General features: G+C 47.8%; 1 protein-coding gene across 4 annotated transcripts in view; it reads left to right on the top strand.

Annotated features, from left to right (window-relative positions):
• The window catches only part of TSPAN18 (tetraspanin 18), a 161851-nt gene that overhangs the window by 79692 nt on the left and 69154 nt on the right, over positions 1-13005 (top strand). For 2 of the 4 annotated variants that reach the window (XM_073658157.1, XM_073658158.1), the window contains one exon: positions 8206-8287. The exons of the other annotated variants lie outside the window; for them this stretch is intronic. The gene's annotated coding sequence lies outside the window, so the exon portion shown is untranslated. The remainder of the gene's footprint in view (positions 1-8205; positions 8288-13005) is intronic. 4 annotated transcript variants of the gene reach the window in all.

Raw genomic sequence — 13005 nt, 5'->3', positions numbered from 1 at the left:
ATCTTGGCTCTTGGTCATGTTGATAGACGCCATTGCAAGTGCCCAAAACAAAGAATGCTTCCAATTGTTATCATTTTAGTGATCTATTGGCTGGAGGTGACAATTTTTGTAAACTGTATAAAAAACAAATCTATGTATCAAATTTTTTTCATGATAGATTTTTCATTATATTAGAATGTGAATGAGACGTCCATCACGTTCACCCGTCGTCGTGATGTTCGGGAAGCCGCGGCGCTAGAGGTGATTGTTCCGTAATGTCACATCGTGGAATGCGCTAAACCCAGTGATGGAAGCCTCAGTCTTGTAATGCGACATCCACAATCCATTATTTCCGCACAGGTTGTGATTAGATCTGGAAAAGGTCAGAACTATTTTGGCAGAACTCATTTCAGTATTTGACAGAAACGTCTACAAAACGAGGCGTCCATGAATTTTCTGTTGGGAGATGACAGTTGATAATACGAGGTCCTGTGATCGAGGCGCCGACGCGCCGTCCCCGGGTGGAAATGTGTTTTTTCTTCTTTTTTTTTTAAAGTAATAAAGGAATTGTAATATTCACTGAACACAAGAAGCAATGAAGTCTTATAACAGAGAAACTCAACAAACAGACTCGTAAGTGTCAGTAATAATGTCAACTCGATAATAAGACGTAGGGAGGGTGCCATGTCATCTGAGGATCGATTCAGGTACTTCCTTGGCCCAGACCTCACAGCAATATTCTCCACGGTGCTATTATTACACGTCACTATGCCATTATTTATTTATTTATCATTATTATTATAATTATTATGCATTTGCTTATATAGTGCCATAATTCAACAGCTCTTTACAGACATTCTCTAATCCTTTCACAAGGTTTTTGTGACAGTCTGATTTCTGTTCCAGCAGAATAGTGAGTGCAGCTCTGGAGTATAATACAGGATGTAACTCAGGATCAGTAATGTAATGTATGTACACAGTGACTGCACCAGCAGAATAGTGAGTGCAGCTCTGGAGTATAATACAGGATGTAACTCAGGATCAGTAATGTAATGTATGTACACAGTGACTGCACCAGCAGAATAGTGAGTGCAGCTCTGGAGTATAATACAGGATGTAACTCAGGATCAGTAATGTATGTACACAGTGACTGCACCAGCAGAATAGTGAGTGCAGCTCTAGAGTATAATACAGATGTAACTCAGGATCAGTAATGTAATGTATGTACACAGTGACTCCACCAGCGGAATAGTGAGTGCAGCTCTGGAGTATAATACAGGATGTATCTCAGGATCAGTAATGTAATGTATGTACACAGTGACTGCACCAGCAGAATAGTGAGTGCAGCTCTGGAGTATAATACCGGATGTAACTCAGGATCAGTACAGGATCAGTAATGTAATGTATGTACATAGTGACTGCACCAGCGGAATAGTGAGTGCAGCTCTGGAGTATAATACAGGATGTAACTCAGGATCAGTAATGTAATGTATGTACACAGTGACTCCACCAGCAGAATAGTGAGTGCAGCTCTGGAGTATAATACAGTATGTAACTCAGGATCAGTAATGTAATGTATGTACACAGCGACTGCACCAGCAGAATAGTGAGTGCAGCTCTGGAATATAATACAGGATGTAACTCATGATCAGTACAGGATCAGTAATGTAATGTATGTACACAGTGACTGCACCAGCAGAATAGTGAGTGCAGCTCTGGAGTATAATGCAGGATGTAACTCAGGATCAGTAATGTAATGTATGTACACAGTGACTGCACCAGCAGAATAGTGAGTGCAGCTCTGGAGTATAATACAGGATGTATCTCAGGATCAGTAATGTAATGTATGTACACAGTGACTGCACCAGCGGAATAGTGAGTGCAGCTCTGGAGTATAATACAGGATGTAACTCAGGATCAGTAATGTAATGTATGTACACAGTGACTCCACCAGCAGAATAGTGAGTGCAGCTCTGGAGTATAATACAGTATGTAACTCAGGATCAGTAATGTAATGTATGTACACAGCGACTGCACCAGCAGAATAGTGAGTGCAGCTCTGGAATATAATACAGGATGTAACTCATGATCAGTACAGGATCAGTAATGTAATGTATGTACACAGTGACTGCACCAGCAGAATAGTGAGTGCAGCTCTGGAGTATAATGCAGGATGTAACTCAGGATCAGTAATGTAATGTATGTACACAGTGACTGCACCAGCAGAATAGTGAGTGCAGCTCTGGAGTATAATACAGGATGTATCTCAGGATCAGTAATGTAATGTATGTACACAGTGACTGCACCAGCGGAATAGTGAGTGCAGCTCTGGGGTATAATACAGGATGTGATTTGCTTCCATGCTCAGGATCCCATTAGTGAATACGCTCTGTTGCGCCCCCTCTGTTTGCTGTGTATAAATCCTATATACCATCATGGCTGCTCTGCAGTTCGGCCTCGGTGCAGACCTCGCTCTCTGTGGCTGGTGGTGACTCATTGTTGGGTTGCATTTTGCAATGTCTGCCTCCAGTCCTTTCATCTCTTCCATGCCTCCTTCCTTTTCCTGTCTTGTGAATGTATACGAGGCTTCTTGGCAGTAGATGGTGCGCTGTGCACATAATCTTCTGGTGCCATCTCCTTCAGCTCTCCACCATTATTTAGTCACACAGGACAATGAAGGAGTTAAAGCCTCCACATGTGAAATCAGATTTCCAAACTCCTCATCGAAAGTTATTTCTGTGGGATGGTCCCATAGGAAAGTCCGTCCACTGAGGGGCTCGTCATCCCCTCCACAAGGCAGCAATAAATCTTCATTACGGAGGTGGGATATAAATATACTTGTATTGTAAATGAAAGTCAGATGGGGCGAGCTGTCATTTTCGATTACGCCCTGTGGAAGCGTTGCCAGCTCTGCGCTCGGGTCACTCCTCGGAGTCGGCCTCAGCCCTTCCTGCGGAGGTCGCAGTCTTTGAAGGACTTGGGGGTTTCGCTAAACACAATTTTCCTTTTGGCGCAGTTTGTGAGCCGCACACTCGCTCCGCTCCCTCTTCAACTGCAACATACAACTTTCTTTTTTTATTTCTTCTTTTGAGATCTCCCAACATATTTTCCGGTCTTAAGTCCGAGCACCCTAAATATATGGAACATACCAGCGTCTGTGCCCGTTATGTCCCATGCTGGAGCGAGGGGACCACTTCAGTGAGAAATTTTTGGCTCGATTTTGCTTGGGGAAAAAGTGCGGTCTCTGCAGCTTCGGAGCCCCTTATGGTGATGATTGTGGGAAATGTAACATTACATTGTTTCTATTTTACTTTTAACATAAATAGCATGTTTTTGGGGCCCATAAGCGGCATATGAAGTCTTAGGTTATGTGCACATCATGACTTACAGACACTTTTTTTACCTACATAGTTTTTTAAGTCTTTTCTGACTTCTCTTCGGAGCAGTTTCTCCGCCGACGTCTTTACTATTTTATTTTTTTTATTCCATGTATAACATAGAGACTGCTTCCAAACAGAAGCCACCAGAAGAATGGACCTGGCTTGTGCAATTGGGGTGTCTGACTTCATGGGGTGCACTTATAAACTGCTGGGCAGCCCACCTGAGCTAATAGTATGGGCTATAAGCCAGATGCTGTGCACTTCCCTTATGTGTGACTGGCGTCCTATGCAAGCCTTATCTGTGTGCATTTATAATACTAGGTATCTTCTCCATGCATGGTTACCCACCAGTATTTTGCACCAGTGCTGCCTTTATCATGGGGCTGCTGCCTCCTTCAGTGCATTAATATTGTGCATTGGCATTGATAAGTGCACTGCCTTTTTTCTGTGATGTTTTCCGTCCTTTTCCGTGAGTCATCAGAAGAACGGACCAGTCATTTCCTTTAGCCGCTTCATGGCTTTCAAAGTCTTAAGTGGTTAAAAAAAGGTAGAAACCACAGATAGGGCCCAAAAAGTCGTTTAGACATCTCTTTGCATTTGTTCATTCTTTTTGGTGCTTTTTTTTTTAAGCTTTTTCAGGGGATACCAGTCATAATCCCCCCTGATAAAGCCGTCGTGTGCACATGCCCTTGCAGTGATTTTCCATTTACCTATAAAGTATTTTGAAGCCATTCATGGATATTTCCTAAAAAGTGCACTAAATTGAGAAAAGAATGAGTAAATTATGCACCAAATACAGTCATGTAGTCGCACTCGCTGATTATTTCCTGCCTGGTTTCATTAGACTTTAGACAGAGGGGGGAGGCTCCTGCTGCAGCTGGTTGTCTTACAGCCACACACAGGTCACTGAGGAGGCAGGTGACATCCTTCATCTCCTGAGACATGGAGAAGATTTTGTTATTTGAAGCATTTGTTGCAGAATGAGGCTAAATAGGATCAAAGGAAAGGAGAATATTAAGGAAGGAATTGCTGGGAGACTTTTTACATTTATTTAGTATTTATCTGCTGCTTTCACATAAAACAGCAACACCCCTGTGCAAGGTCATGTCTGGTACTGCGACTCAAGCCCATTCACATTAACGCAGGTGACTTGTAATACCAGACACAACCCATGGGCAGTGGTGGCGCTGTTTCTCGGGGGGGGGGGGGAGGCCATATTTCTCTTATTCTGGACAACCCCTTGCAAGACCAGTATTCATTTTGCTGGATTATTATTTGAGTCTTTTTTTATTTCTGCCTTTAAGTTTTATTTTTTCTGAGTGGATAATTTGCTGAGTGGATAATTTATAATCTGGCGCATTTCTCCTAGTCGATAATAGCAGCGTCCGGACGGCGTTGTTTTTTTAATGTCATGGTGCAATCTGCAGTTTTCTCAAGGAAGAACATGAAAAACACTCACGATGGGGGGATATAATTCTTAAAGATATAATTTAAGTGTACTTTTCCATAGACTCCCCTGTGATTAAGGTTGGAGCTATAAAAGCGCCTTATGATCAGAGGTAGAGCCTGAAGCTTTGGGCTCCGGTATGAGGGGTTTTTCTGAGTCCACCACTTAATGGCAGCAGCTGATGCATTTCATTAACACACTTCTCCTGAAATACTCTGTGCTGCTGAGAGCCCTGCTCCTTCTACAATCTATCATTTCAGTCTGTCACCACTCCCCTCGTTCTAACATCTTGCCCACTTGTCATATAGATCTCTGTCCATACTAGCAGAAGTGGACAGGTCACTGCCTCCAGCAGGGTCAGCACACTCCTCTCCTGCTGCTGTGGCATTGACTAATGTGTGAAATTAAGCTTTAAAAAAAATGAATCAGTCAGGTGATGTTCAGTTTCACAGCAGGCTGTAAAGAAACATACTGGACTTGTATCGATTGAATTCTGATGTGCTGACCTCTAGTGGTCAGTATGAAAAATAATAAAATACAATCCATGTTTTTTCCCCCCCAGCAATATTCCAGCAGATCGTCCTTTTAAGTAGCTTCACATATATCAAGACCACAATTTGTAATAGTTGGTTTCTTGCAGCAGGAGGGAGAGACGTCCCGGTCTGCATGTGAATAGGATGTAAATGAAATAATCCAATTGTCCGTCCACGCGGCAGCACTTGAGATACACGATGTTCTTGAGTGCAGACACACCAGGCGGGAGCTGGCTCGCCATTTACAGAAGTGGCTCGCTGTCTGGGACAGACCTATTTCTGCACGGCTAAAAGGGCAGCGTCTTTTAACATCCATCGCCTGATGTAAATGGCGCCATTTGCAAACTACAAATAGTTTGTTCTCATTGTGTTGCAAATTCCGGGAAAAGATCACTGACCCGCCTGTTCCACTAAGGCATCGAAGGCGCGTCCGAAGCAATATTCTTCAGCTGTAGCAGAGAAGATGACTCCATCCAAACCACAGTGAACCTCCGACTATGGGGGGTCGGGGGGGTGGCCAAAATTCAACATTTACCAGCCCCAGTTCTGGTGCAATGATGTGTAGTGGTGCACAAAAATCCTTAGGGGAGGTGCACAAAAAGCCTCAGGGCAGGTGCACAAAAAGCCTCAGGGCAGGTGCACAAAAAGCCTCAGGGCAGGTGCACAAAAAGCCTCAGGGCGGGTGCACAAAAAGCCTCGGGGCGGGTGCACAAAAAGCCTCAGGGCGGGTGCACAAAAAGCCTCAGGGCAGGTGCACAAAAAGCCTCAGGGCAGGTGCACAAAAAGCCTCAGGGCAGGTGCACAAAAAGCCTCAGGGCGGGTGCACAAAAAGCCTCAGGGGAGGTGCACAAAAAACCTTAGGGCAGGTGCACAAAAAGCCTCGGGGCGGGTGCACAAAAAGCCTCGGGGGAGGTGCACAAAAAGCCTTGGGGCGGGTGCGCAAAAAGCCTCGGGGAGGGTGCGCAAAAAGCCTCAGGGCAGGTGCACAAAAAGCCTCAGGGCAGGTGCACAAAAAGCCTCAGGGCAGGTGCACAAAAAGCCTCAGGACAGGTGCACAAAAAGCCTCAGGACAGGTGCACAAAAAGCCTCAGGGGAGGTGCACACAACAGTTTTCAGTCCATCTGTGAAAAACGGTCCTATTATTTTGATAAGAGCAGCATCAGTTTTTCTCGGAGGTGGAGAGAAAAATAGTTTCTCCATCTCCATTCTATCAGTCCATGAAAATCAGATGTCATCTGAATGTGGTCCGATGTTTTTCATGGACCCATAGACTTGCATTGACAATTTTGATCAAAATCAGAGAGGTCTCCAATTTTTTTTTTTCTGGGGTCACTCGGTCAGAGGAACAAATCATTTGCACAGCTTCATAGAATACCATGTGTACGGGAGCTATCCGTGAAAATCATGGATAGCGCTTATACGAGAAAATCGGTCATGTACATGAGCCCTTATGGTCATGATAGGCTTTGTGGGTGCCCAACGTGGCTTGTCCCTTACTCATCATTGCACCTGTAGATTGATAGAAGCCTAGTAGGAAGACATTTAAGTTCATAGGTTGGAGGCTCCTGGGCAAAAAGATTAAAGGATTTTGGCCACTTTTGAGCTAAAGACACAAAATCAGTGGGTAGATCCAAACCTACATAGTAAGTGTAGTAATACAGACTGGACCTCGAGACTTTTCGCATCTCCAGGACAAGCCGTAGTCACGTTTCGGCTATGGATGGTAATGGCCAAAGGTGGAGAATGATGTCTAGCCAAGTAGACCATTAATCTGCTCCAATAATGAACATTGTCGAGCAGTCTTTGTAAATACAAGTAATCTTGCAATTTACCGCTGTTTACAATTTTCTGTTGTTCTTGACATATTAACACTTTTCGTTTGTTTACAGCTCATTGCTTTAAAGACCGACCACAACGGCTAGACAACAGAACATGTGCAGTGCTTACAAGCTCTTTTCTATTAAGCTTGTAGGCACTGATTTGAAGGTGGCCAGGATTGCTGGATGGAGCGTGCTGCTGCCTCCTAATCCTAACCAGGTTCAATACAGTGATTACAAAGCTAGACAGCAGCAGTGGTCGGTCTCCTAGACAACGAGATGTAAACAAAAGAAAAGTGTTAATATCTCAAGAACGGCTGCAAATTCAGCAGGAAATTGCAAAAGTGATTGTTGTTACAATATTGTATGAACAGGGGAATAATCCTTTGTAGGGGCACAGTCGCTGGCATAGTGGAGCCAAATGCAGTCTTTAACAAGGCGACAGTTGCCATCATGTATAGGGGCAGCGTAGAGAAACGGTCCCTGTCCTGCATTGGTATATTTCAGGTGGTCTCTTATGAGGCGCTCTGAGTGGCACAATAGGGGGCACTATGCCATTCTCTCTATTGAGGGTATATATTGTTGTCGGGGTGCGGTTCCATCAGGCTTTTTGCTTATAAACATGTAGGACTGTAAGCGAGGTGGCCATATTGGATGTACAGCTGGGTGCTGGAAGATGCTGCTATACCAACTTAAAAGAAGACTATTATTTCTTCCCGCTGTCTACTAAATTGCAAACGAGGGACGTGTTAATGATTCCCACTGCTGAAAATTACCAGTACGCAGCGGCCCACCAGGGACTTGTCACACAGATGAGGGATTTGCCCCAGAAGCTTGTGAGCTTGATGACGGGCAAATTGCCTACGAGTGACCACACACTGGTCCTTTGAGGAGCCTCCGCTGTGTCCGACAGCCCCTGACATCACTGCATACTGCACCAGGGCACCGGCTGTCAGTCCTGAGCACTTCAGTCTTACTAATGTCTGCAGACATACTGACAATGTGTTTACAGTGTGGCAGCCCCTTCATGTTCTGTGTCTGTTTTTCAGGAGCTCGTGGGAGGTCGCCCCCTGGACAGTAGCCGGGGTCCCTGATTGATGAGTGTTTGCTAAAGCTGAGGACTGTGCTGAGGTGAGGACTAAAGTACCCAACTGAGCTGTGCAGATCATATTCCCTCATACATAGTATAATCTGTGCCTGCTATCGGAAACAGTCAGCAAGCCTGAGGTCAGACACACCCAGAACTGCTTAGATGGACTACTATAATGCAACGTAACTCAGGATTCGTAATGTATGTACATAGTGAGTGCAGCTCTGCAGTATAATACAGGATGTAACTCAGGATCAGTACAGGACAAGTAATGAAATGTATGTACACAGTGACTGCACCAGCAGAATAGTGAGTACAGCTCTGGAGTATAATGCGGGATGTAACTCAGGATCAGTAATGTAATGTATGTACACAGTGACTGCACCAGCAGAATAGTGAGTGCAGCTCTGGAGTATAATACAGGATGCAACTCAGGATCAGTACAGGATCAGTAATGTAATGTATGTACACAGTGACTGCACCAGCAGAATAGTGAGTGCAGCTCTGAAGTATAATACAGGATGTAACTCAGGATCAGTACAGGATCAGTAATGTAATGTATGTACACAGTGACTGCACCAGCAGAATAGTGAGTGCAGCTCTGGAGTATAATACAGGATGTAACTCAGGATCAGTACAGGATCAGTAATGTAATGTATGTACACAGTGACTGCACCAGCAGAATAGTGAGTGCAGCTCTGATCAGCTGTTGCTCACTGTGGTGATTGTGGGTGTGGTGGCTGCAGATCCTGCTGTGAGCTTCTGAGGTCTGTGAGAACCAACACCTCTCCACCTGGGGATTTGCTCTCTCTCCTACCCAGGGAGGGAGCGGGTTTCTGGGATGAGTGATGGAGCCAAGTCCCAGGCTTCTGCTTCCCGAACCAGGCCGGCGGGGGGTAGGAGAAACCAGCAACCGGCCTGCACATCGGAGGACTCGGGGGTGAGACGCTCCACCAGGAGTCGCAGCAATGTGGCTCCTACTCCCCCCGGGACTGTGGAGACTCCTAGAAGCCGCAAGGCTTCCAGCATGGAGGTAAAGCCTGACAGCGGCGTGCATGATGGCGCTCCTTCCGGAGGAAAGCTGAGTGCTCACGGAGGTGAGGCCGACCTCACTGAGGAAGGTTGGGGGCTGCAAAGTCCCCGGGATTCTGTGTCCACCTATGCCTCCCGGGTCATGATCCACCTCCGTGAGTATGAAGATGCGAGTAAGCTCGTCTGGAGGCTTCGGGAGGAGCTGGGCTGCACAAGCGCCAAAGCTGCAGGGGCCTCCAAACAGAGGAAAGCAAAACTCCAAGCGGAGGTAAAGAGGCTCACCAGTGAGATTCATGAGCTGGAACTAAGAAAAGCCACCATCAGAGAGCAGAGTGGTCCTTTCAAGGAAAAACTGATAAATGAAGACCGATTCAGAGAAATGGCTGATAATAGAGAGCTAAGACAGATGGGGCTGCAGCCTGAGAGCCAGGTGGATGATGAGAGTGATGATGACCAGCAGGAAGCCCCACCTAGCAGCCTGCAAAGTCACCCGCAGGCCACGTGCAGCGAGCTCCCTGCAGGACAGGTGACAATGACATCCGGTCGCAGTTCTGCCTGCTCTGGGGAGGAAAGTGACAGCAGCGGCCAGGGAGGGGTGCTAATGGCCGAGATAAAGCTCCTGGAGTCCCCAGTGTGCCTCCAAAACTTCCATCTTGGTAATGATCTACCAGAAGAGGCACCTGGGGGCCACAAAAAGGCTAAGAAGATCAAGCCAAAGCTGCAGGAAGCGGTAAGCTATGTATATGCCCCCCTCCCTGTACCCCCTGAGTCGACGGCAGGCTCAGCTCACTGTATAAGCCTTGTTGCCCAGCCCAGCCCGGGTTCTTCTGTGGATCCGGTGCAAAGGTGCGGGGAGATTACAGAGCGTGGTAGTGAGGCGCAGAGCTCCGTCTCTGCTTGTAGTAGCGGGGACGCAGCAGAAGGTGCATCAGCCGAGAGGCTGGACAGTGAGGGCGGCTCGGCGGTGGGCGTTCGGTCAGGCCACGATACTGTGGTGTGCTCCTCAGTGGGAGGGGGGAGCAGCCCGGTGTCGGGGGCAGCTCCGGTAGCCTCTGCGCCTCTGAATGCTGTTGCCGCTGATCACTTAGTTGAGAAGCGGCGGCAGTGTGAGGGGGCTGCTGAGGCTGAGACTTCCAGTCCTCCCACGAAAGTGCTAATTTGTGTTGGCGTCGCTGGTCCGGAGGATCCTGATGCTATAGATCAGCGGCGCCTCACAGCAGCTAAAGATCAGCGGCGCATTATACCTAATGTCAAACAGAAATTACCGACTGATGATGTGGAGGGCACACATAAGACCGGGGGTGAGGTCACCTCCAGGTCTATGGAGGTGACTGAGCCCCTTGTGCCTGATGATGCTGAGGTCAAAATGTCATCCACCATTGTTACTGGTCCAGCAGGAATGAATGTGGTGGTGGGTGTGAATGAGGCCAATTCATTGTCTAGTGATGTGGAGGGTGAGATGGAGATGGGTAATGGTGATGCTGTTGGGACTGATGTAGTCACTGGTTCGGTTGCCCCCCCGATGGTGGCAACACCTGTCCAGAGTTATGCCAGTGTCACCTCCGGGGAAAATAGGGCATCCTCCTCCTCCTCGTCTCCGGGCTTTGGGGACGGCATGTTGCAACGGCTCCTTCTGGAGGCTCTAAAGAAGGGAGAGAGATCACTAATGGTAGAGGGTCGAGAGGTTGATCTATCCTTCTGGATAGAGAGGCATGGCCTCGGGGCCTTCCGAGAGCAAAAAGGGGGGGATACAGTGTGGTCCCTCCCAACAGCCGAGCCAGGCTGTGTGAGCAGGAATGTGGTCCGTCTTCGGTGGAGGGGCAGTGATGCATGTCCTCCAAGGTCTAAAGTTGTGGAGATCCTACTGAGGATGGGCTTCAAGGTGATTGACATCTACGCCTTGATACATCCCTATTCCACGCCTGAGTTTGATGTCAGCTTTGTTCGGCTGGAGGGGCTTGAGCTCCTCTGGACGAATTATGAGTTGGCAAAAAATGAGCCCGGCTGGCGAGACTTTGCCGTTCTGGCAGTGTCTCGCCAAAACCAGATCAAGAAAGTGACTGTGATGACTCGTAACGAGTCGCTTTCTTATTAGGACATCATGACGTGGCTTGGTCGGTATGGAGAGGTGGTGGAGATGCCAAAAAAAGACCGCGACGAGTTTGGTATCTGGTCAGGGGCCTGGACGTTTATGGTAAAACTTAAGCGTTCAGGTGGTACGGTTGCCCACATTCCATCGTCTGCCTTCCTGGGTAGGGATCGTATCCTGGTCTTCTACCAGGGACAACCAAAGCTTTGTCACAGGTGCGGCGAACCCACACACTTCAGTGCAAACTGCACTGTGCAGAAATGTGCGTTGTGTGGGGACTCGCCATCTTGCTGCCTCTTGTGTGGAGATTAGGTGCCACCTGTGTGGTGAGTTAGGTCACCCATTCTGCCGTTGTCCTCGCTCCTTTGGTAATGCAGTCGAAACACCAGTGGGAGAAAGCCGTGAGGCCGATTCTGCTGGGGAGGGGACTAGCAGGGGTGTGGGAGCTGAGGGGCCAGCGAAGAAAAGCAATAATAAGACGCCTGCCCAGGTGAGGCGTCTAGACAAGCGCAGACAGGAGAGGGAGCGGGGCGAGCCCCGGGCTACTGGTGCGGCCCCTGTCCTGGATGCCAGTCTTGCTGCTGAGGCCCCGAGGGATGATGAGTTGGATGAGGAGGTCAGGAGGATCCACAGGGAGGAAACCGCCTCTGCCTCACAATCCTCCCGTTATGAAAGTATGGATGAGGATAATAAGCGTTGGCTAGAGGACAAGCGTAAGCTCGGCACCAAAAAGAAGAGAAAGAAGGGAGATAAAACATCTTCTCCCGCTCTGACCAAGGTACCTAAGGAAGGTAAAACTGACTCCCCTCTAGTTGGTCTTTCTAACCGGTTCCAAGCCCTTGATAACATCTCTTCCTCTGAGGAGGAGGCTGAGGGTGAGGTTCCGGCTTCGGCGGAGCTTACAGAGTGCACCGAGTCTCCTTCTCCTGGGTATGCAAGGTCCTTGGGGGGAGGGACTGGCCCAGAGTCCGGAGACGAGGACGAAAAAAGAAGGAAAAATGCTGGAATGGACACCTCTGTGTCATTAAAGAGGGGGAAGGATTCCTCGTCTGAGGCAGAGGATAAGGGGAGTGGGAAGAGGAAAGCCATCTAACTCAATCACCAATGATGGCGGTACCCACTCCGTTGACGCTGGCATCCATTAATGTCACCAGCATTAACTCAAATATGGCTAGATTTGCGGCCTTTGATTTTCTCAGCCGGGTTGAAGCTGACATTTTCTTTTTGCAAGAGACCAGGCTGCCAAATATGGCAGAGGTGTTTATAGCTAAAAGGGAGTGGAGACTCGGGCCCTCCTATTGGTCTCTTGCGGCCGAGCCGTATAGCGGAGTGGCGGTCCTTTTTACCGCACCGGTAGAATGCCGACGGGTTATTGAAACAGAAATGGGGAGGTGCCTGATATTAGATGTCCTCATGAAGGGACAAGAGCTCCGGCTCATTAACATCTATGGTCCCCAATCTAAGTGGGACCGGAAGTGTCTCTTTATGAGGATCAAGCCCTACCTTTTTACGAGTCGGCAGGTAATCTTTGGAGGGGACTTCAACACTGTCACGAGGCCCCGGGATAGAGGAGGTTCCAAAGACAAGCTGACTTATGATAGCGTCGCCCTTAATAGTATAGGTAGTGAGGCTCGCCTG

The sequence above is a fragment of the Phyllobates terribilis genome, unplaced genomic scaffold (assembly GCF_046119375.1).
Source record: "Phyllobates terribilis strain yellow unplaced genomic scaffold, ASM4611937v1 Scaffold_13__5_contigs__length_258822181, whole genome shotgun sequence".
In the NCBI taxonomy this organism is placed as follows: Eukaryota; Metazoa; Chordata; class Amphibia; order Anura; family Dendrobatidae; genus Phyllobates; species Phyllobates terribilis.
The sequence above is the reverse complement of the archived record's forward strand: the minus strand, read 5'-3'. Positions and strand labels throughout refer to the sequence as shown.